Below are 9,171 nucleotides of genomic sequence, written 5' to 3'. Positions count from 1 at the left end.
TATCTCTTTTGTCTTTCTCCCCTCTTTTGTTTTCATTATTACCATTATTATTGTCATTATCATATTTGTATTATTATTAGAGACTTCTACAAGTCAGCAGGACAATCTCTCCAGTCCCACATCTATCTCTCGATAACGTTGCCACTCTGTTTTGTCATTCTGTCTATCGCTTGTTCCTGGGTTGTGTTCATTAGGGCATAAAAAACGTAGCAAAACGTTTTGCAATGGAAACGACAAGTTGACATAGTACCTCCCCATCTCTTTAAGCATCAAAAGTTTTATTCTGTTTTGTGCCTACTGAACAAAACCCTGGTCCTCTGTTTCCTCTTCCAATTATACAATGGTTGTTGTCCCTGGAAGTTATGTTTCCATAAACTATACAGCTCCAGCTCTCCTGATGTACGAAGTGTCTCAGAAGTGTAAGATTGGATTATTTTCATTGCTTATCTAACTGGATGTTACATTATTTCTGTATTTAGTGAGGTCAAATTACATTTTTGTTCAGAAAGCTTTCTGGTTTGTTTCTTCGTTTTTAGTCCATTTATACGATAGTTGGTCTCTTGTTATTAATATGTTGGTATGTACTGTTCTTAAGATTTATCTTGCAAAAATGAATGGAACTTGTTCAAATAAAATGTGTTTTATGAAATGCCACATAATTCTCTGGTACATTGAAATAACACAAGGATTCACAGTACAGTAAACGGATAGGGACTCGACTAGCACAGCAACACCATGAAAATACCTACGTCTGGCTTTGGTGCGCATGAGTCAGCATTCCCATAGCTGAAAAAGCACAAACAAAACTTCTAGCACCTGACACAAGCATAAAACATGTCATATGGATCCCAATTAGAACAGAAACAAAGGGAGAAAGAGAGATCGACAGAGAGAGAGAGAGAGAGAGAGACTTTGGGGAACATGTTAAGAACATACATTTACTTTTACGCACCTCTGACCCTCACCAGTTGGGACACTCTGTGGGAAGGCAAAAAACCTGACCTCTGATCTCAGAGCAGTAGGGATAGACAAATTCTTCTCTTTATTGGGCCCATAATGGCTCAGTTCTTTGAGTGCACTACGTCAGCTCTGACACTAAGTAGAGAACAGGGGTTTAGGTTTCTCTAAAGAGGTCAGTGTATACCATAAGTACTCCAGAAGGGTGGTGGGTGACCTCATGGAACAATTAGATGATTCCCAACAGGAGGGTTATTATAAGTATGCGTCTGACAGTCTTAGGCCTTGATTCAATCAGATCAAGCATTAACCAGCGATACCCGACACCCGCATAGCTGATGTTTTGCAGTCGGGGGTGTAACTGCGTTGAAGCTGTCAAATATGAGAGCAGCTGCTCTTGGTCATTGTCACAAAGCCAGAAGTTCAGGACAAGAAAGTGTAGGCTATAATAGAAATAATGAGGATTTCTATTAGCATATTTGAGGTCTAGATTACATCTAAAATTCCAGTGTTTTCGCTTGTAAACATGGTTGTGTGGTATTTCTCTTAATGCGACTCCGTGCAGTTAATAGCAATGTCCGCTTTAAGTATAATGCCAGGAGCTGCTTCAGTATTTGACAGAACTAATGCAGTTCCACCTCCGACACTGCCATAACATTGGATCTGACTGAATAGTATGCGGTATCTGTCGTATTTACAGTACCAGTCAAAAGTTTGGACACCTACTTATTCAAGGGTTTTTATTTATTTTTACTATTTTCTACATTGTAGAATAATAGTGAAGACATCAAAACTATGAAATAACACATATGGAATCATGTAGTGACCAAAAACCTGATGACAGCTTTGCACACTCTCTGCATTCTCTCAACCAGCTTCATGAGGAATGCTTTTCCAACAGTCTTGAAGGAGTTCCCACACATGCTGAGCACTTGTTGGCTGATTTTCCTTCACGCTGCAGTCCAACTCATCCCTAACCATCTCAATTGGGTTGAGGATGGGTGATTGTGGACGCCAGGTCATCTGATGCAGCATATTCACTCTCATTGGTCAAATAGCCCTTACACAGCCTGGAGGTGTGCTTTGGTTCATTGTCCTGCTGAAAAACAAAAGATAGTCCCGCTAAGCGCAAACCAGATTGGATGGCGTATTGCTGCAGAATGCTGTGGAATCCATGTTGGTTAAGTGTGCATTGAATTCTAAATAAATCACCAACAGTGTCACCAGCAAAGCACCCCCACACCATCACACCTCCTCCTCCATGCTTCACGGTGGGAACCACACATGCGGAGATCATCCATTCACCAACTCTGCGTCTCACAAAGACACAGCGGTTGGAACCAAAGATCTCAAATTTGGACTCATCAGACCAAAGGACACATTTCCACCTGTCTAATGTCCACTGCTCGTGTTTCTTGGCCCAAGCAAGTCTCTTCTTATTATTGGTGTCCGTTAGTAGTGGTTTCTTTGCAGCAAATCTACAATGAAGGCCTGATTCACGCAGTCTCCCCTGAACAGTTGTTCTTGAAATGTGTCTGTTACTTGAACTCTGTGAAGCATTTATTTTGGCTGCAATTTCGGAGGCTGGTACCTCTAATGAACTTATCCTCTGCAGCAGAGGTAACTCTGGGTCTTCCATTGCTGTGGCGGTCCTCATGAGAGCAAGTCCTTAAAATGTTCCGTATTGACTGACCTTCATGTCTTAATGTAATGATGGACTGTTGTTTCTCTTTGCATATTTGAGCTGTTCTTGCCATAATATGAACTTTTACCAAATAGGGCTATCTTCTGTATACCACCCCTAACCTGTCACTACACAACTGATTGGTTCAAACAGATTAAGATGGAAAGAAATTGCACAAATTAACTTTTAACAAGACACATCTGTTAATTGAAACGCATTCCAGGGGACTAGCTCATTAAGCTGGTTGAGAGAACGCCAAGAGTGTGCAAAGCTGTCATCAAGGCAAAGGGTGGCTACTTTGAAGAATCTCAAATATAAATATATTTTGATTTATTTAACACTTTTGGTTACTACATGATTCTATATGTGTTTTTTCATAGTTTTGTCTTCACTATTATTCTACAATGTAGAAAATAGTAAAAAGAAGAAAAATCGCTGAATGAGTAGGTGTGTCCGAACTTTTGACTGGTACTGTATGTTTGTTTATAAACAGTGTATGCACGTTAAAGGGGAAGTTCAGGATTTTACAACTTGGCCCACTGACTACCCTGAAAGTGTAAGTGGCCAAGAAAAACTGTGATCCGTGGTTCTGTTTTCTTTACAACCACTACATAGTTCAGCTAACTTTAACTACCGCTAGCTGACATTCAATGACAGTGATAAAGGGATATTGTGAGAAATAAAAAAAGTTAAAAACCTTTCACTAACATCAAACCAAATAAGTTGATTTGGCCATGAGATTTTGTCAATTGGACAATTGACCGTATCACTCCCAGGGTGTTTCTCATGCATCAGTCAGAGTATGAGTCTAAATCAATGTATGCAAAACGGAGCATGGAGGGGACTTCTCTGATGTGTACTCGGCTTGTACACATTTCGAAGTATGCATCGATGCAAGCTTCAATGAAAAGTATGGACAGAAATATATGCATGAATATGGATGAAATATGATATAGTGAAATCCATGGTGCCCATTATTTGGGCTGAAATGAAAGAAAATAAACTCAGGCTTTGGAATAAAATGTTGCCCATTCCTATCTCACATGTTGCCTGACTACAATATTTTATCTTGATACATTAATAAATACATTGTGTTCATTTTGGCATGTTTACCTGCAAAAAATACTGACGGTAATGTGCGTATATCGCAATCCAATAGTACTGTAAGTTAACAGGGCTAACATGCTACAGTTGAAGTCGGAAGTTAACATGCACTTCGGTTGGAGTCATTAAAACTTGTTTTCAACCACTCCACAAATTTCTTGTCAACAAACTATAGTTTTGGCAAGTCGGTGAGGACTTTGTTCGTGACCCAAGTAATTTTTCCAACAATTGTTTACAGACAGATTCTTTCACTTATAATTCACTGCATCTTAATTCCAGTGGGTCAGAAGTTTACATACACTAAGTTGACTGTGCCTTTAAACAGCTTGGAAAATTCCAGAAAATGATGTCATGGCTTTAGAAGCTTCTGATAGGCTAACTGACATCATTTGAGTCATTTGGAGGTGTACCTGTGGATGTATTTTAAGGCCTAACTTAAACTCAGTGGCTCTTTGCTTGGCATCATGGGAAAATCAAAAGAAATCAGCCAAGACCTCAGAAAAGAATTGTAGACTTCCACAAGTCTGGTTCATCCTTGGGAGCAATTTCCAAATGCCTGAAGGTACCACTTTCATCTGTATAAACAATAGTATGCAAGTATAAACACCATGGGACGACGGAGCCGTCATACCGCTCAGGAAGGAGACGCATTCTGTCTCCTAGAGATGAACGTACTTTGGTGTGAAAAGTGCAAATCAATCCCAGAACTACAGCAAACGACCTTGTGAAGACGCTAGAGGAAACAGGTACAAAAGTATCTATGTCCACAGTAAAACGAGTCCTATATCGACATAACTTGAAAGGCTGCTCAGCAAGGAAGAAGCCACTGCTCCAAAACCGCCACAAAAAAAGCCAAACTACAGTTTGCAACTGCACATGGGGACAAAGATCGTACTTTTTGGAGAAATGTCCTCTGGTCTGATGAAACAAAAATTGAACTGTTTGGCCATAATGACCATCGTTATGTTTGGAGGAAAAACGGGGAGGCTTGCAAGCCGAAGAACTGTAAGGGTCCTGTGTGTAGCTGGTGTAGAGAGTCAGGCGCAGGACAGCAGATATGAGTAATCAACGTTCTTTTACTCAAAAATACAAATATACAAAGGAACATACCGAGCCCACAAAGACGGACCGAATTACAACAAACAATCACTCACAAACACAACACGGGGAAGAGAGGTTTAAATAATAAACAAGTAATTGGTTGAGTGAAGCCAGGTGTGTAAGACAAAGACAGAACAAATAGGAAATTAAAAGTGGATCGGCGGTGGCTAGATAGCCGGTGACGTCGACCGCCGAACGCCTCCCGAACAAGGAGAGGGACCGACTTCGGCGGAAGTCGTGACAAGAACACCATCCCAACCGTGAAGCACGGGGGTGGCAGCATCATGTTGTGGGGGTGCTTTGCTGCAGGAGGGACTGGTCCACTTCACAAAATAGATGGCATCGTGAGGAGGGAAAATTATATGGATATATTGAAGTAACATCTCAAGACATCAGTAAGGAAGTTAAAGCTTGGTCGCAAATGGGTCTTCCAAATGGACAATGACCCCAAGCATACTTCCAAAGTTGTAGCAAAATGGCTTAAGGACAAAAAAGTCAAGGTATTGGAGTGGCCATCACAAAGCCCTGACCTCAATCCTATAGAAATGTTGTGGGCAGAACTGAAAAAGTGTGATCAAGGAGGCCTACAAACTTGACTCAGTTACACCAGCTCTGTTAGGAGGAATGGGCCAAAATTCACCCAACTTATTGTGGGAAGCTTATGGAAGGCTACCCGAAATGTCTGACCCAAATTAAACAATTTAAAGGCAATGCTACCAAGTACTACTTGAGTGTATGTAAACTTCTGACCCACTGGGAATGTGAGGAAAGAAATAAAAGCTGAAATAAATAATTCTCTCTACTATTATTCTGACATTTCACATTCTTAAAATAAAGTGGTGATCCTAACTGACCTAAGACAGGGAATTTTTACGAGGATTAAATGTCAGGAATTGTGAAAAACTGAGTTTAAATGTATTTTGCTAAGGTGTATGTAAACTTCAGACTTCAACTGTGGCTATCCACAAGAATTGGTTAGCTAACGTTAGCTACCCATGAATAATTGACAGCTAGCTAGTCATCTCCCTTGCATTCCATTAGTTTTGGTTTGCCTGTTAAACTAGCTGCCTAGCTCGATTGTTATGATTCACCTATAGTTAGCTGATAATTATGAACTTAAACTTTTCTTTATGTAGTTATCTTGTTTCATCTGTGTTACCATTAGCCTGGATGTCTGGCAGGCAGCAGATTAAGAGAATAGGCAGTAACATTACAGGTTATAGTTGTGCAATGGGAATGTTACAGGGCACTCACACTTCTCATCTGCCGGCTCTCACCCTCTCACTTAAAAAATTTAATCTGACGCAGAAGATGGCGACCAGTGCTGACTGCCTGATGACATCTGCAAACCACAACTAATCCCCTGCAATCATTGGGAAGACCACAAGAGATACCTACACTCACAGACAGCGCCACGACAGCAGCTCTCAGTGCTTCCTTCCACTGCTGCCCTCTAGCTTCCCTCCTCTGGATGGATATTCACCTAGCTGTCGGGTCTGTATTGTCCGGATGTTTATTTGTAGTGTAGCTAGTACCAGGTTTAGTACCAGGTTTTATATTGGCATGTTTTCCCAGGGTTGACAGAGTCCTTGCTACTACTCCAGTAGTAGCCCACATAGCCATGGATCATGACGAGTGATAGCTTAGCTAGCCAGCTAACTTGGGCTGCTTGCTAAATAACCATGGATCATGATGAGGGGTAACATCTAGCTACTGCACTAGCAAGTTACCTTTTGTATTAGACAAGTAGGGTCGTTACCTATGCTAATGTTAACGTTTTGTTAAATATGTTGCAAAATAATTTATATAATGTCTCTTGCTAGCTAGCTACTTTCGTTGACCACATTTCTATGTAGCTATATAACACAAAACAACAACAGATTAACAGTCTCAATTTCTTTACTAACAATAATGCAATATTAAACTAAATCTGATGTTCAGATCTACCCTCCTGCTGTGTTCCGGTCGAATTGGACCGACTTACAAGTTGTCTCTCTGAAAAATGTAGTTCATTTAATCTGATTGTCATAAGGTTCCATGACTTTGTCCACACAGGGCATCTGAATAAACAAAATACATTTTGATGATGTTCCTAAAATATGGGGTGTTTTGTTTAACTTTTGTACACCTGTGGTGTTCCCGGTTACCAGGAATCAAGGTAAGACCCAAGTGCAGACTGTGTGGAGTAACAATGTTTATTGTAACCACAGGGGAAGGCAAATGACAGGTCAAGGCAGGCAGGGGTCGATAATCTAGAGCAGAGGCCAAGGTACAGGACAGCAGGCAGGCTCAGGGTCAGGTCAGGCAGAGGTTGGTAATCCAGAGATGGAGCAAAGGTACAGGACGGCAGGCAGACTCAGGGTCAGAGACAGGCAGTGGTCAGGCAGGCGTGTACAGGGTCAGGACAGGCAAAGGTCAAAAACCAGGAGGAAGAGAAAAAGAGAGACTAGGGACAAACAGGAGCTGTGACAAAACGCTGGTAGGCTTGAACAAACAAGACAAACTGGCAACAGACAGACAGAAAACACAGGTATAAATACACAGGGGATAATGGGGAGATGGGCGACAAGCACAAGGACAGGTGAAACAGATCAGGGCGTGACACCGGTCAAAAATGACCGGTCATTAGAATTGAATGAGTGAGACTACAACTAGTGTATAAAATTGAGTTCAGGCACATGCCCATTCATCAGATGGACACATTACCTCTGCCAGACCCCCACATACATGTGTGTTTGAGCACACACACACACCTCACTCCCCTTCTTGGCGTTTATGTCAACCCCCACGAGAACCTTTCCCCAATATAATATTTCCCCCATGGGAACCACACCTGTTAGCATTCTCACAAACAATCGCAACATTGTTTCAATAATATATAGAACTTTTCTTGTGGCTCTGGTATATAAAGATTTTTGAGGCATTGCTCACAATTCATTCTGTGGCAGCACAATGACCAAACGATATACTGTATGTGAGGCTCTTGATCATATCTTTGATCATGACACTGGTGAGGAGGAGAGAGTCCTTGTTAAACTTTGACACAGAGTAGTCTGTGATAAATAGCACAATATGTTTCATCTGAGTATTTGGTATAGTCAAAATAATCCGTACATTATGCTTTTATGAGCTCAGGTCAATCTGGACTACAGGCCATAATTAGCAAATAAAAGTTCAAAACTTGTAATGTTCACAAGAACTTAAGTTGATAAAAACATCTAGCACGACATTAGGTGATAACATATGTATTATTATGGATTTATAATCAGCTATAATGGGGTGGTCATTTTGGACCGGGAACACAGAATTAACTAACATGAAACGAACACAACAGGAGGGTTAATGAGCTTCTTGATATGCCACACCTTTTCAGGTGGATGGATTATCTTATCTTATCTTAAATTAACAAATTTGTGCACAACATTTGAGAGAAATAAGCTTTTTGTGCATATGGAACGTTTCTGGGATCTTTTAGTTCAGCTCATGAAACATGGGACCAAAACTTTATATGTTGCGTTTATATTTTTGTTCAGTATATATACTAGAGCGGAATTGGTTTGCTGCAAAGGCTATATCACCTAATGCATCTGTCCAAGCCAGAACTACCCAAGCCAGAACTACCCATACCTTTAGCGAATGCTTTTACCATGGCCCCTAATGGCCATCAAAAGGAAATTGAATCAAACTGAGTGCTCTGCTCCTCTTCATTAGACTAGACCGGAGAGTTAGGTTTCAGCTGACACATCCATGATGGGTCCATATTTCCAGAGGGAAACCTGCCAATCCTCCATCTGTCTTTGACTCTTCTTATCTATTATTTTGTAGCCAGCCTGTACTATAGGCCTAATATTATGTTCAAGATACAAACATGTATGTTAACCATATGCTTTGGCACTATTTCTTGTTTGGATATTTTGGGAGAAAATAAAGATATTTGTCCTTGTACATGTTTATCCTTGTATGCTACAGAGCACAGTGCTAGATGATTCATGATTCAATTCCGTAATCCATTGTATGAGGGTGGGGTTGGACACCTTTACAAAGGTGACTAAGCATGATTTAATCATTTAAATAATTAATTCAACAATGTGTGTTATAAGGGAGCACATATATACTGTAACCAGAGTTTTGTAAACAGAGAATTTGAAAACGCCTCCTTATCACATTTCTTTTTTAAGAAAAGTTTCAAATCAAATCAGTACTTTTTGCACAGCTCTGTTCTCTTTAGCGCCACGAAAATGGTGCCAATACAGCATAACAATGTAGCCTATGCAGAACTGATTGTTGAAAATAAAACATTGTGCTGCAGTCAGTACCCTACCTTT

Source organism: Salvelinus namaycush, chromosome 40 (genome assembly GCF_016432855.1).
Source record: "Salvelinus namaycush isolate Seneca chromosome 40, SaNama_1.0, whole genome shotgun sequence".
NCBI classification, from domain to species: domain Eukaryota; kingdom Metazoa; phylum Chordata; class Actinopteri; order Salmoniformes; family Salmonidae; genus Salvelinus; species Salvelinus namaycush.
Note: the sequence above shows the minus strand (reverse complement) of the source record.